Raw genomic sequence first — 16,373 nt, forward strand, 5'->3', positions numbered from 1 at the left:
CTCATTAACCAAAACCGTAGCTGAAAGGTCGGAATACCAATATTTATTCGTGGGAAATGATTTCTATGGTCTCGTTAGTGTGTTGCTACCACATAGATCTTTTGAAAAAAGTGAGTCTTATAAAAAAAATCTTTTTCATAACAGGTCCCCTTTTTTATTCAAAGGCTGTGCTTGCATACCCTAAACATGTAGACAGCAAGACCCATTTTTCATTATTATTGCACCCACTTCAATGGTTTTTCAGGCTTGTCAAAAATCAAGTTTGCAAATAGATTTTTTCTAAGCTTCTCCATTTTATAGTTCTGTCCACAAGAAAATTGTGTCACATATACATTTTATTTCAGTCCATACTACACTACGTGACTTGATATAATATGTTAGATTATAAAATTATTAGTACTTATACTTAATAATCTCATAACACTCCAACATCTATCTTATATATAGTTTTCATTTTTAAAATTTAGACCAAATCCCTCGTAAATGAGCTCCACTAAAGTTGTCAGTCACATTTATATTTAGCTAGATGCCACGTGACACGCACCATTATATAATAAATATAAAAGCAACATATCTCTCCGGTCTCCCTTTCTTTCATATTTTTTTATTTATTTCTTTTCTTTCATAAATCATGAGGGCTATTGGTTTTTTCCTTTTCCTTTGCTCTCCTTGTAAGCAGTAGGGCTGCAGAATTTCCTGTTTGATTTGATTTTGCCTTCGTCTGCAGATCATCATGCTTGCAAGTTGGACAAGCATTAACGAACGGATAGCGTGGAGAATTGGGTACGTAAAGTCTAGCTTCGTCTCTATTTTCTACTGTATTTCCAAGCAAAACAGGGTACTTGACAACACGATGATAAAAATTGGTAAAAGTTAAAGAACACAGAAAAGTGAAGCTGGGATTGACAGATGAAGACGAGGAGGACTCTGTTGTGCATGGTGGAATCTTCACATGAGTAAGATGCTCTCTGCTTGTTTTCAGGACTGACCATGTGCAGATTGCCTTGAAGACATTGAGTTTGAGAAAGAATTGGGTTATTGAACATACAAAAATGGTTCTCACTAAGTTTGGTGCTTCTTTGGGTTGGAGAGCCCATTGTGATTTTGAAGAAATTCATTGGTTAACTCATTTCATAAAATTGGTTCCACAAGATATGATTGCTCATTACTTATAAACATGTTCAAGACCATGTCCACAGACAATATGAGATTTATTCATCAACACTCTCTCACGTGTAGGCTAATATTTTTTTCTGGACTTGTCACCGAATAAGTAGTATAGATCCTCATTCGTTCTATGGCAGATTCTGATGCCATGAAAAAATTCATTAGCCTAACTCATATCTTAAAACCAATTCTATAAAAGAGAATTGCTCATTACTTATAAACATACCTAAGACTATGTCTACACGCAATATAAGATTTATTTCTCAACAAATTTGAGTTTATAATATTGGTTGCGAAAAAGAAAACTCGTGGGATTTTATCATCTTAGTCATACCTGCTAATGTGGGATATTTGAAGTAGTTTTATATGTCTACTACTTAAATGAACAGCAGCATATGTGATTGGGAGTGACCTGATCAAAGAATATCCAGTGGCTGTGAAAGCTTTTATGTATATGCTATTTCACAACCAAGTGAACATGGTAAGGCAGAAAGGAGTATGAATTCATGCTCTTATCTTCAATTTCTCACTGTATAAGCCCTGGAACTGCAGCTTAATCAGTGAGAACTTAAACACTTAGTACAATGCTTATTGCACATTCACTTTCAAAGTAAATTTTAGCAAACAGACATGATTGGGTCCCAGACAATCCTAAAGTTGCAATCAGGATCTCCAAAATCATATCAAAATGATATTGAGCTTAATCTTTACTCCAACTTACATCCTGTTGAGTTTGGGAAAGAATAAAGTTGCATCCAAGATCCCACAATGATGTCCAAATCATTATGAAAGTCTTGGTATTTTCGTACCACTTTCTCTAGTCTTTTGATTCCACTTCACTGATTGTGTTCAAACCAGATTCTAGATATGTGTTTAGACTTGTAATCTCTATAGCATGACTAATGATTGAGGCAAAAGGAAATGGGCTAATGTAATCTCTCTGCCCATCTATTTGTCAGCACCCAATTGGCCAGATGGAGGTGGGACTCTCATACTGATGCATGAATATAAGTCTATGAGATGGCTCAAAACTTTCAAGGACACCAATATATTGTTCATGCATTTTTTTCTGTTGTTTTCCTCATGCTTTTATAACATACCAAGATAAAGCATATCACTAAACTCAAAACACAGTTCAAGCCACCGATGGCCTTGCGATTGTCTTCTCGAGTTGTGGAATCTGCACGCTCCTCCCATATTGTTTGATCAAATTTTTTAACAATTCGACTGGAAACCCAGACCGTATCCCGATGCCATTAGACTAGTGTTTTCTCTAGATCATTGAGAATACAACTATTTTTATGTATTCTCATATGTTTATAAACTATTTTTATTACTATTCACAGATATCTTAATATATTCTTAATATCCAAATGAGCCGTCTATCTAAAATTAGAACCAAAACAGTAACTGAGCCTCAACAATGGATGCCATCAAGGTAAGACTGGTAATCAGGATTCAAGCAAATCGACAGATTGATCACCAAGGCTCACTGCTTCAAGTTCAAGTCATTGAGATGGGAGGCCGAAGATTGATTCCTAAGAGAAAAATTGATAGGGGCCAGTCTTTTGTACTACTACTTAAACAGTGAAGTGCTGGCCCAGGAGGAAACAGATATCCTGAATAGCTTTATGATGTTATCTGATATTTTGGAGCCCACTACAAATCCATCCTTCTCCTGCTTTCTAGCTCCCCTTCTTTTCTCAGTTTGATTCATGTTGTGGAGGACCTATGTCCCTTACCTGGTCCGTTTGTTGGTGGGTAAACACATCACTTATCGAGGACTCATTGCATCTATTAAGAAAAAGAAAATACCAACACTTTTGTTAGAATTATATTAGCAAGAGAAATAATATTTATAGTCGTGAGTGCATAAACGCCGCTCAACTACTTTGAAAAAAGTGAATAAATATAAAATCTATATAAAAAAATTAATTATGAAAAAATTAATTTTGTAATAATAATAAAGAGAAATGCTTTAGTTATAGAGTGATTTCAAAAGTGTAAATCTATAATTTAATGTGATTTGATGCGATACATCATATTATAAAATTATTTTTATTATAAATTAAATCACATAAAAATATACGTTAATTTATAGTTTTTATATATTCTCTTTATGTTTATAATGCTTCTCTTTTATCCACTTGAAAGAAGTAGTAGCTCTAGAAAAAAATTGCATGGAAGTGTTCCAACGTTGATGGCCCCTACCAATCAATAAGTAGCCTTTCAAATGCAAACAAACTAAAGCTAGCAAAAGCCAAGATTGATATGGATAGATCTACCTAGCTCAGCTTGTTTTTAGTGTTTTATGGTAGATGTGGAAAAGCAGTCCAATTTCTGCATTGCTGACTCCTGAGAGATTCTGTACCGAGTGTGATTTCATGGGTTGCAGCTGTATGAAATGGACACATGAGAGGAAAAGTTAGGCCCACAACCTTCCCTTTCAGCAACTGAATCCCACAACCTCCATACATCCCAAGCGATTGTTCCGTTTTGTATGCAAAAGCTACCCGCAGTCTAAGGACAATAGGACAATTTTAACTTACTTTTCCCTGCACTTCGTCCATACCATACATTTTATATATTTTAAAATTATATTTTTTATATTTTTTAATTTAAATTTTATTTTATTTTTATTAAATTAATTAAATTATTCTAATTATCATTCATACATTATATATTTATTATAAAAAAATAAAAAAAATAAAAAATAAATAAATATAATATATAATATATAGTGTGTATAGATAATAAATAGAATTATTCTATTCAAAATCAAAATACTAGATACAATATCAAGGTGAGTAAGTTTTATGTATTTTCTTTAAAAGAAGTAGGACCCTAGATAATTTTAAAAAAAATGTTATTTTTTCACATAAGACTCATATTTTCCGTACTTTATTCAAAGTTAATTCACAGAATTTATATATTTTAAGATTGTATAAATAATTTTTCTTTAAAATTTTTTATTTTGCTAAAATGTATTATCTATATTTAGATAATATATATATATATATACTCGTATCCTTGTTGCTAACATAGCACATATCATCGAATCATTAAAATATATGAAAAATATACTCTTATTAAAATTAGAGAATGATAAATGACTCAACACAATTTAATGGTAATTGGATGTTAAAAAAATAATATATGTTGTAAGATTTGATTAATTTATGAAATGTGACATGAAAAATTGTTGATAATTTAGATTATATATTATAAAAGGGAACATGGATGAAAGGAATTTTATCATATACTTATATTTAGGCTCGATTTATACTCATATCTTTGGTATGACCTTTTTTTCTTTTATTTTTGTAACTGTAAGTTTCGTATAATTTCTTTAAAATAATAGACAAATATAAGACTCACATGCACACGATTCTTACACATCATAAAACTGTATTTAACATTACTCTTTATATATTTATGGGATAAAACAAAAGAGGCACTCGATTATATATTTGAACAAAAAAAAAAAAAAAACCCCACCGAAACAGAAGGAAAAGGCAACCTGAAATTCTTTGCGTATGGCACCTTTTGGCTTTTGTAATGCATGCCTAGAGCATGATTGGAGTTGGACAAACTACAACAACAGACACATCAAAATGGTTCCAGCCAAAATTGGAGCTGCCTTTCTCTCTTTACAGGAGTCACTCCCTTTCGATTGATTATAAAAACTGAACTGAGAAAATATATAAATATATATATATATATATATATATATATATATTATATGGTCTCATATATTACCAAATTCCTCCAATGTATGTGGATATCCAACTCAAAAACAAGATTATGGTCATTTTTATTTTCTTACTCTAATGTTTCCAATTTTAAAAAATATACATTGGGAGATTTGATAATATACAATAAGAAATGATATTTACAATTTTAGGATATGCAAGTCACACGCACTCTCATTAAAAAAGAAATAAGTATATGAAAAAAATGACAAAATGGTTGGTTATTCAAATAATAAAAATTATATCTAACATTACTCGTATACGGGATCATAATGGCGCAATGGTTGGTTACTCAGATGATAAGAAAATATGGAATTCATTACTGGATAAAGTTAGAAAATTGAGTAGATAAATGCATAATTTTATGAGTTTTACTACGTATAAGTAAAATTGCATATTAATTTACGTATCAATACTGATTCCTTCATATTCGAAATTTAAATTAGTATTGTTTTCAATAAGATTTACTTTTTGACCAATCACATTAGATTAGTATGCATATGAATAAGTAATTATACTTTAACTAGATTTTTCTTAATTTTATATGCATGTCATTGCACTCCCTTATCCCTAATCATTCAAAAAGTTAAAAAGTACTATATTTTTTTAATTTTCCCAAATAGAGCACAATACATAGATCTGATTTTATGGTATATTTAGTGCACTGAAAGTACTAAAACATGTACCCTTCATCCATTCCTTTTATTCTCCCAATATCATTGTGTTCTTTTCAGATTGTGTAGTGGATGCTGAGTCCTTGCCCAAGAGGATGGCATTATATATGAATAATTTAACATGCATATAGCTAAACAAGAGTACAACACAGCTAGATTTGGCAATCTTAGCTTTTATCATAATTATATTTCTATATAATATGTTAAAATTAGATATATTAAAATATATATATATATATATATTCACATGAATCCAAAATTGTTTTGTATTTTAGGGAGACATTGCTCATCTTTTGGACTTTTATATGTCTATAATGCTTAATAATGACAAACCATGAGCAGAAGGAGACTCCAATGGTGTTTATAAATTAATACATACCTTTGATCCACAAAAACTGGCAGATCTTGAGTCTTGACAAAACTTTCAACTTCTTGTTTGACTCAAAAACAATGTTTTATATCTTTCCAAAATGAACCTCCCCTTTCATATGGACATCTGTCCCCTTTATTATATATATAATTTATATTTATATTAGTTTTCTAGGCTAAAATATCATGGTATAATATGACTTTTTATTTAAATAATTGATATATAAAATATATTAAAAAAATATTTATATTAATATAAAGTTTAGCTTTTGTGAAATCATCACTTGTCTTAAGGTAGAGTGTAAAGTTAAGGTTCGAACCCAAGATCAGGACCTCTACCCTGATATTATGCGATATTTTCACTTATTCTAAAAGTTTAAGCTAATAGAAAGATATAGATTTTATTATTTAATTTACATCTTAACAGCTTTAAAATTTAAAATAAAAAATAATATTAATTAAAAAAACTAACATAGCTAGGGAGCTTTGTGCCCGAGTTTACTAGCTTTATCCATTTATATTTTTTTATATGGAGAGGTGCATGACCTTTTGAATAGATAGTGATTATAATGGGTCAATTATTATTTTATTTTATTAATTAGATAGGCTAGGCACATTTGGAGTATAGCTCCATGACAATGCGTGACACGAATATCATACATAGGCAAATTGCATAATAACATGCACATGTACTCTACTTCATTGGTGACTTTAATCTATTCCAATATTATATAATATAGTACATGAAATCATAGTCGAGGTTTTACAAGTGGGGTTTTCAATAAGACTCATTTATATATATAATTTCTTGTGAGTTGGATATGATTGTGATTTCTTATAATTTATGTCACCAATACTTTTTATAATTAGTAGATTTCAAAATATCTATTGCTCTGTCCAATAACATTATTAATAAAAAAATCATTTTTAAAGTATATATATGTTTACAGTCAGTATTTGATTCATATAAAAAATAAATTTTTTAATAATAGACTTTACTCTTTTTTTTAAAAAAATATACGATACTTATACAATCTATAAGTAAATATATATTACTTTTATTTAATATGTATATATAATACTGAATCATAGAAATAATATCTCTCTAAGTCATAGAAAACTATTATTTTTAGTAAAAAACTATGAAGAATTCTTGTCCAATTGAATTTAAGGATACCTCGACTAATATATGCGCTCGCGCGTGTGTTTAGAGAGAGAGTAATGCTAACTACTCTGCCGCCTAGTGGTCATCGTTGGGCGTGCCTTATAAGATAAATGTCCCTTTTTAATTTTTTTTTCTTTTTTACTTTTTCACATTTTTTAACATGTTTAAATAATTTTAAAAAATAAAAAATACACTTATATACTAATATTCACTTTATTAATCATTAAGTAAAAATAATAATTAAAAAAATTTAAATACAAGAGCAGTCAAAATGATAGGACAAATTCATGGGATACACTAACATTTTCCATATATATATATATAGTAATTAGATGTAAATAAGAACATTACTAACAATCATGTTAATTAATAATCTAAGGGTATTACCTAAACACAAAGCTATTAATTTGTAGAAGATTCCCTATGTCTAGGTCACATTATGCATTACTATTTATATATTCTCTAGTAATTATCTTTCCAGCTCATGTCTTCATCTGACTAACAATATCACAAATTTTAATATATTATAGCCTAAATACATGAAGCTAGCTGCATATGCTATCCCTCTTAATTGCAACAACAATTTGACCCTAATGATTCTAGAGAGGTCTTCCATATCTTGAATATTCCAACCTTAGGTTATGTGAATTTTTGTAAATCTATGATCATGATTATCAAATGTAAATCTAACTTTTTTTTTTGGAAATTATTAGATTCAAGAATTTCAAATTGACTAATAAATAAGAAAAATCGTGTTCTCAAGTTGATGTGTAGATTATAAAAAAATCATGATAAAATACTTATATAAAATAATTTAATTTGACAGATAAATTTTAAATTTAGAATCTTATAAATCAAATATTACTATTTAAGTTATGTGGATAATATGCTATACACAACGACTTGAGGATAGAATAAGTCAATAAATAAACATATGCTTTATTACTCAACATCACATGCACAATATTAGTCAATTAATTTTGGTCTCAAATATTTATTTATGTATCTTTTTATACATTGATATGTATGACTTGATACGACACGATACGAATATAATTATATAGTGTTTATGCACTCCCACCACTTTAGGAAACATAAGTGATATAGGATTGTGAAGAATTATATATTGGAGATCTATAATTCAATGGCAAAGTAGTTATGAATTGGACACAATATTCTGATTAAGAATCAGAAATCATTGGCCTCGAGACTCCCATATCTAACTTATTAAAGAACCCTCAATCCCAGTGTGGAAAAGAATCCCAATACGATCATCTTATCTTTGACTATAACAACATGTCTTGCTGTCTTCTATAAACTGCATATTTACTGCCATTTTACCTGCCCACCCCCCACAGGACCACTCTCTGCAGACAGCAAACCCAAATTCCTATACATACTCAGTGCATCAAACCCACCCCTTAGCAGACAATTTTCTTTTCTGTTTTGTATAGACAGTGGGTGGTGGTTGGGTTTTGCCTTTGGCATTGCATCAAGTTTAATATTTTGGCATTATCAAACGTGTTGGGTTGGTTTAATGTTGATTGAATCATGTCTAAGTGATTTGACATGAATTGAGTCTTGGATTTGAATTTGAATATGGATTTAACTTAAATTTTTTGTATTATTTACCTAAGTATTTATCAAATTTTCTAGTGAATTCGAGATTTAAACTATAGATTAAACCCGACTTGAAAGGGTATCTAAATGACAAGATTTGTCATCTCGACCTCTCTTATCCGATTTTAACTGATAGGATGTTGTTATGGCCCCGACCTAATATAAAAGTCACTTCTGATGTATCATTTTTACCTTTTTATCATTAAAAAATAAATAAATAAACACGTTTTTTGGTTGATTTAAAAGATTTAGGTTAGGGAACGAAAGAGAGTAAAAGACAGAGAAAATGAGAAATAAAATGAAAGTAGCTTTTCACTAACAAACAAAAAGTAATAGAGGGATTATAGCCACAGATCTCGAGACACCAATGAAGACAAATGGCAATAATAATGCATTGCTCAAACAGAGGGTTTGAAACCACAAACCAAAAGCAAACAGATCTCATTTATTGCAACACTGACACAAGCATCGTCATTTCTCATCTTTAATCATAGCTCATCTGGCGTCTTTCCTGGTAAGTCCACCCAACTTGAATTCTAGATTCCCCAAAAAGGAAAAAAAAAATGTTTTAACCATTATTAATTCCTAAATTCTACTCTTTTTACTTTCTTACTATGTATATTGCTCATGATTGTAATGATTCATCACACTATATATTACATGTAAGAGTAATGCTAGTATATATTTATAAAATGTATAAATGTTATGTAATTTTTTAAAAAAATAAAAAAATTAAAATTTTAAGACATATGAATAGCGAAGGGGCCCTACGAGACCTCTACCTAAAGTGAAAATAATAATAAAAAATATTAAAATTATAAAGAAATTTTATAAAAATAAACATATAAATAATATGATTTTATGTGATACTTTATATTTATTTTATTATAAAAATTAATTTTATAACTTAACGTACTAAATTAATTTATAAATTTATTTTTATAAAATTTCTTTATAATTAAAATATTTATTGACAACAATACATTCACCCTAGGAGAGGAGATGAGATTCTCTTTTAGGATAAACCTATCACGAGAGATCCAAGGGTTAGTCAAGTTAGGTCCGAAAGAGGGATTCTATCCATGTTTTGGGTGAAACTCCATTGCGATGGAATGGATACCGGCAATACTATGACCCAAGCAGGGGTGAGGCTACCACCAAGGGTGGTGTGGCCATCATGAAGAGCTGATGTTGACTCCTTAAGGTGGCCACATGACAGCACACGTCTCCTTGTAAGAGACTTGGAGGTGGCTTACGTGCCACACCTTTTCAAATATATTATATATATTTATGTAATAGTTTTATATTTATATTAAAATTTAGATAATTAAAATAAAGATACTACTCATTTAAAACCCAATAGTTACATTTCTTGATAGAAGGAAGCAATATTTAGAAAACAGTGGATAAGGGTCTTGGCCTATCTATATATAAATATCTGTGATTTTCTATCAGTCACAATTTTCATGATCTTAAAATAAAGATAGGCTGAAAACCCATACCCAATACTCTCCATATAAAAATATGTGAGGGTTCACAATCTAGAAACAATTGGTTCCTGCAAATACTTGATCAACGATGGCCAGAGGTTAGTGTTCTAACGATTCTTTTATTATTAGATATTCTCCAAAATCTTACACAACATGCACATGAGAGGCGGTGTGGCCAAACTCCGCCATTCCTAGAGATGGATTGGAATGACGGACTTTTTATGCAACTGATCTCTATTCATTTTATTTTTTTAAAATATTAATGATATATGAATAGCGAGAAATGATATTTACAGTTATAGTTGTGCAAGCGGCGTGTAGTCGTTTTAAAAAAAGTGAATTAATATGAGACCCATATGAAAAAAAAATTATTTTTATAATTTTTTTTATTCATTCCGTACAACCGTTTACATCTCACTTACATGTGCCGACTGCATCTAACAGTTCTGATGAATAGCTATTAATATAAGTCTTTATATAATTATGTTTTAAAATGAGAATATTTATATAAAATGATATTATTTTACAAATTACTTTACAAAAATGTCCCTCACTTAAAATATAATTGCATAAAATATGATAAAAATAGTTATATCTCTATCATTTTCTATTTTTAAAATGCTTTATTTTCATTATTTAACATGGCAAATTTTACATCCGTTGACTTGATTTTCAACATATTCTCATGTGTTAAATGAAAATGTCTTTTTGAATAAAAATAAAGCGCATGTAGCATGAGATGGCTCCCGACAACAGTTTTTATTTATTTTTTTATATTGTTAACAAATATATTTTAAAAAAAAAAAATTACAGTATTATTAAAAAAATTTCCTTAATTATTAAATAAATAAATAAAAATTGTTGGACCCATTCGGGATGCAACTCTCGGTGATAATAATATTTCTCAAAAATAAAAGAGAAAAAGGAACAAACAAAATCATGAGTTAAATGATTAGACAATCAAAAAATAATGGGTTGAAATTCTACATTTGTCATGACATTTTCGAACTCTCAAGACTTCTCTTTCAATATTTCGAAAAAATATGGTTGGACGTCCATCCATCAATATCTGTTCAGCCATCAATTCAAAGAATACGATCGTAACATTAAGATGCTGTTTGGCATTTTTCATTTTAAATAAAAAAATTTTATTTTATTATTATAATTTTATTTTATTTTCTCATTACAATTCATCTTGTCATATAATAAACAATTCAATTTTTTTAAATATTAAAATATTTTAATATTTAATTTCAAAATTCAAAATTTTCATATAAAAAATTTTAGTGGTCAAACAGAACCTAAGGATTCAAATAGATAAATGCGATTTTATCCACTTACTTTGACACTTTATTTTGACATTTCATTCATCTTATTTTTTTAATTTATTTTTTACTTAATAATGAAATAATTATTAGTGTATTGGTTTTTTTTTTATATTTTTTTAAATGTTTTAAAATGATTAAAAATATGAATAAAAAAATTAAAAAAAAATTAGAAAATTATATTTTTGCCCAAATGTAACAAAGAGTGGTGCTACTCAAGCGGTAGAGTAGCACCGCTCTTAAATATAACATCAAGACCAAAAAAAAAAAAAATTACTTATTAACATTGAGTATAATCCTTCAACAGTGATTGAAAGGTAATTTTATTTTTGTTATATATAGTTATTTTTGCATAATATTTATACATTTCACTTATATCATCAGTCAAATAGTTATTTTAAATTAAAAAAGTGGCTCAACCAATTATATTAATAGAGCATATAAAGATTACGTAAAAGTGATTATACATAGAATTTTTATTATTCATTTATACGTATTTTCATTTGAGTTAAAAAAAAAAAAAAGGGAAAGGAGCTAAATGCTACTAATATTTAATTTATTATCTAGATTTCATGGAGTCAAGATTCGTGGATGTTTATGTTACAATAAAATAAAATATTGTAACATAAAATATTTATGTTAACTTAAGAGTTTGATTAAATGAAGAGCTAATAATATCGATAATGTTTAGGAGCTATTTATATTTTGAAAAAAAAAATATTTATATTATATCTTATAACTTTATCTACAAGTTTTCATAAACAAGTATTGAGTTACTATAAATATCTTTATATATAATTATATTCATAAAGATTTAAGTAACACGCTTATAATGTGATTTCTTCTTATGATAATTAAAAGTAATAAAAATTCTATACACCATACTATTATCTTATTTGTATTTTACTAAATAAGATATGATATATTTATCATAATTGAGTGATCATTTATTACATATTTTTTTATCATCAAATAGTAATAAATACGCTACATTATATAATACTAGGTGGGAGTAACGTGCAAAGCACGTTTGTCTAATTTTATGAAATAATTATTTGTAAAAAATAATATATATTTTATATAAATTATTGATGTCACTTAATAATTTAAGGCATATTGGAGAAAATAAAAAAAAATTAGTTCAAAATATCATATAATCCAATACATGTGTATAACATCTATAATTTTAGCAAAGATGTATACGAAAAATTTAATAAAAGTTTAACACAAACCGGTAGTTCAAAATATGTATCGTTTGATATTTATATTATAATTCATCAATTTATGTCATCCTGTAGATAATCAATAGAGACAACATTGAAATTCTAATTTCATGTTGTTTGAGTCGATCAGGGACAACATAAAGTTAAAACAATCTTTTTATAAAATTTGTGGTATAATATTTTCTATATATAGCATATATATAAATCATAAAATATATTTTGAAATTATTAGCCAAATTTACTCTTTCTTGATTAGCTCAAAGACCAAGGCCTTTGTCACGTGCCTATCATAGCAAGCCCACGTATGGAATATGACTTAGCGGAAGATACATCCTACTACCATGGGGAAAAAAAAAACACTTTGATTAAACACACTTGTATTATATATTATATGAGATTTTTAAATTTGGAATACTCAATAATCTGAGTTAATGAAATGTATAATACACGTATATTATATTTAGAGATTTACGTCTTATGCACCTAATACATGTGTATATGTTAAGGAGAAAGAGAAAAATATAATAACTAATCTTTAATTACTTATTATTATATACACTATTAAGTATTATAATTATTGAGATTAATAAATCACATAACAACATTGAATGCTATCTCTCTCAATATTTATGTCTTCATTTTATGTGTCAAATCGTTAAAATAAACGGTGTTAACTTTAACGGAAAAACAAGAAAAACCGTTAAAACAAGATTTTTCGTTTCATACACACTTTTTATATATAGAAGATAAGATATAAGTGAGATGATGGTATTGTGAATAATATTATTCTTTTATACGAGTTATATCGTTAAACAATTGATATGATTTTATTCATGAATTGCTCGTTTAATAAACAAATCAAGTTAAATTCAAACGGTTTTGAATAGTTTGTGGAATATTCTTTTCCACTCGTTATATTTTAGAAACTTTGACGTACAAGAAAGGCATAGGGCTTGGGTGGATTAGGGCAATCGAAGATGAATACTTTATATCTTCGTAAGTAATAGTAAATCTAGATTCTCTAAAATTTATTGTCAATGCTAAAAAATATAGTCTGAATTTTATAGAGCCCACTTTTTAGTATCGTCTCCTCCAATGAATCCCTAGTCAATAGAGGGTTTTTTTTTTTTTTTTTTTCTCAGCTAGATCGGAAAATGTGTTAAGAAATAAATCTTATATTACTTGTAGACAATCTTAAATATGTCTATAAATAATGAGTAAACCCCTCTTATTAAATTGGTTTTACAAATTTCTCTTATTGAATTCATTTTATAAGATAAGTTAAGTGAATAAATTTATTTATAGTATCAAAGTCTACCATAAGACAAATAGGGAGCCCACATTACTTATTTTGTGACAATGATCATTACTTATAGATAAAATCTTGAATATATTTATAAGCAATGAATAAACATTTTTTATTAAATTGATTTTACAAGATAAAATTTATTTATATCTTTATACGCGAGACTTATAAACTTTTTCAATTTATCATAAATGATATTAAACTCATCTTAATATCTAAATTATACATATAAATTCATTTTAAATAAACTTTACATAACTTACTCTGATAACTTAACTCAGTATTATTTGTCAAAAACTCAAATCAATCCAACTAATTTTAACCAACAACACAGCCTAAAAGAATACGCGCCCACACTTCCGTACTCCCCAAGCGCCAATCTACAAGGTTTTGGCTAAGAACAGTAGCTGTGTGATAAATGTGTACGGCGCATGCGCATCAACACTCCACGTGCCACCCACACTAGAACATACGATCGTAGTGTCTATAAGTCATAGTCAATTGATTCATCTGTCGAACAAATGTAAACTGTTTTTTAGCGATCTCATGCTGGACGATGAATTTATTGCCCATTTCTTTTTATACTTAACCCTTCCCATTTCGAGTATTAGAGTATCTTGGTTGGCTTGACTAAATTCATTCTTAAATTTAGTTAATATCATTTTTTTTTTTATATTTACATATTTGATCTAAATTTAACATATTCTTAAATTTGGTTGGCTTGGGGGTTGTTTTTCTCTCAAAATGAAAACGACGCCGTTTTCATTTATTTGCCACGTAGGACACGGGGGTTACGCGAGGGTTACGCGAGCGGTTGCAAGTAGCCAATAAATAATAGCTATTTATCTTTAACCAAGTATTATAACTAAAATCTAAATTAGTTTAGATATGTCCAATCCAATATGTCCAATCTTTTCATTTGGTCAAGTTAACGAAGATGCCCTTAGAATCTTAGGAATGAGAATTTTGTACGAATGCATCTATCCCTACTTTTCAAACTTTTTATTTAATTTTAATGTATCTTTATTTTAATAAAATAATAATAACAATAAAAGACGAAACTCTCAAAAACAAATAAAGAATAGAAGACGAAAAGAAAATTCAATTAAAGTTTACCGGGACCCCCCAAAATAACATGTGTTAGAACTACATTAAATTTGCCAAACAGACATCTCTCTGGCCAGCAGAAGGGCCGGCCACGGACGACCCTAATCCACGCATGTATCATTTTCTATAATTTTCTTATATAATTTTATTTTAAATTATGAATATTTTTATAAAAATACATGTCATTTAACATATGGTTGTCTAAAAAGACTTTTTTTTTAAATATCTAAAAAAACTTTTACCGATTTAGATATTGAGCTGAGTTGAGTTATTTATGAATAATAATAAATTTTATGGAGTTAACTTAAAATAAATTTAGATGTATTTGAATATTTATATATATTTATGAGAAATTAAAAAAATATTATAAGTCTCTCATGTAAAAATATATTAAGCTAAAAAAATTATAAATCTCACGTGTAAAGAAATTTTAAATTGAGATGAATTTAGTGATATGAGAATTGAATGTTTGAATATTAAACTTAGTTTAAAATTATATTAAACTGCATGGATCTCAATTCTGTTCAAGTTTCAAACACGATTAGTGGAAAGAGTCCTATGTATATCATCTTTTATTTTTATTTAATGTTATTTTTAAGAGATACTCCACGCCTTGTTAGCATTGGGAAATTTTACCTATATTTTAAATTTAATCAAATAAACTAAATTGAACATACCATATTTTAATCCTATTTTCTTAACTTAGTAAATATTATCTTAAATTAAATTTAGAGAACATTACATTTTATATAATTTTATATGCATATTATTGAATGGATAATCACTTCAAATATGTGCATTAAATATAATTAAAATGAAAAATAAACAATTTTATTTTTGAATTTTATTATTTTGATATATTTAAGTGAATATTTATTCAAGTGGTTAATAATAAAGCCAAATGTGTCAGGTCAGTAAATAAATAAGATTTAAGATTAAAAATAAAATGTTACTTTCATATATAGATAATAGAAAAAAAAAAAAAAATTTCTAAAAATAAGTATTGCTTACTGCCAAAGAAAAGGTTTCGCCGCTAACGTTGTGAACGATTACACCTCACTGCAGAATCCGTTCCTTTCTGAGTTATTTTTTTACCAAAATACGCCTGCCCTCACATTTGCTCCCCTATAAATCAGTTCTTCTATTTGCAACCGCCGTTGCGTAACCGGCGCGGA

The sequence above is a fragment of the Carya illinoinensis genome, chromosome 15 (genome assembly GCF_018687715.1).
Source record: "Carya illinoinensis cultivar Pawnee chromosome 15, C.illinoinensisPawnee_v1, whole genome shotgun sequence".
In the NCBI taxonomy this organism is placed as follows: Eukaryota; Viridiplantae; Streptophyta; class Magnoliopsida; order Fagales; family Juglandaceae; genus Carya; species Carya illinoinensis.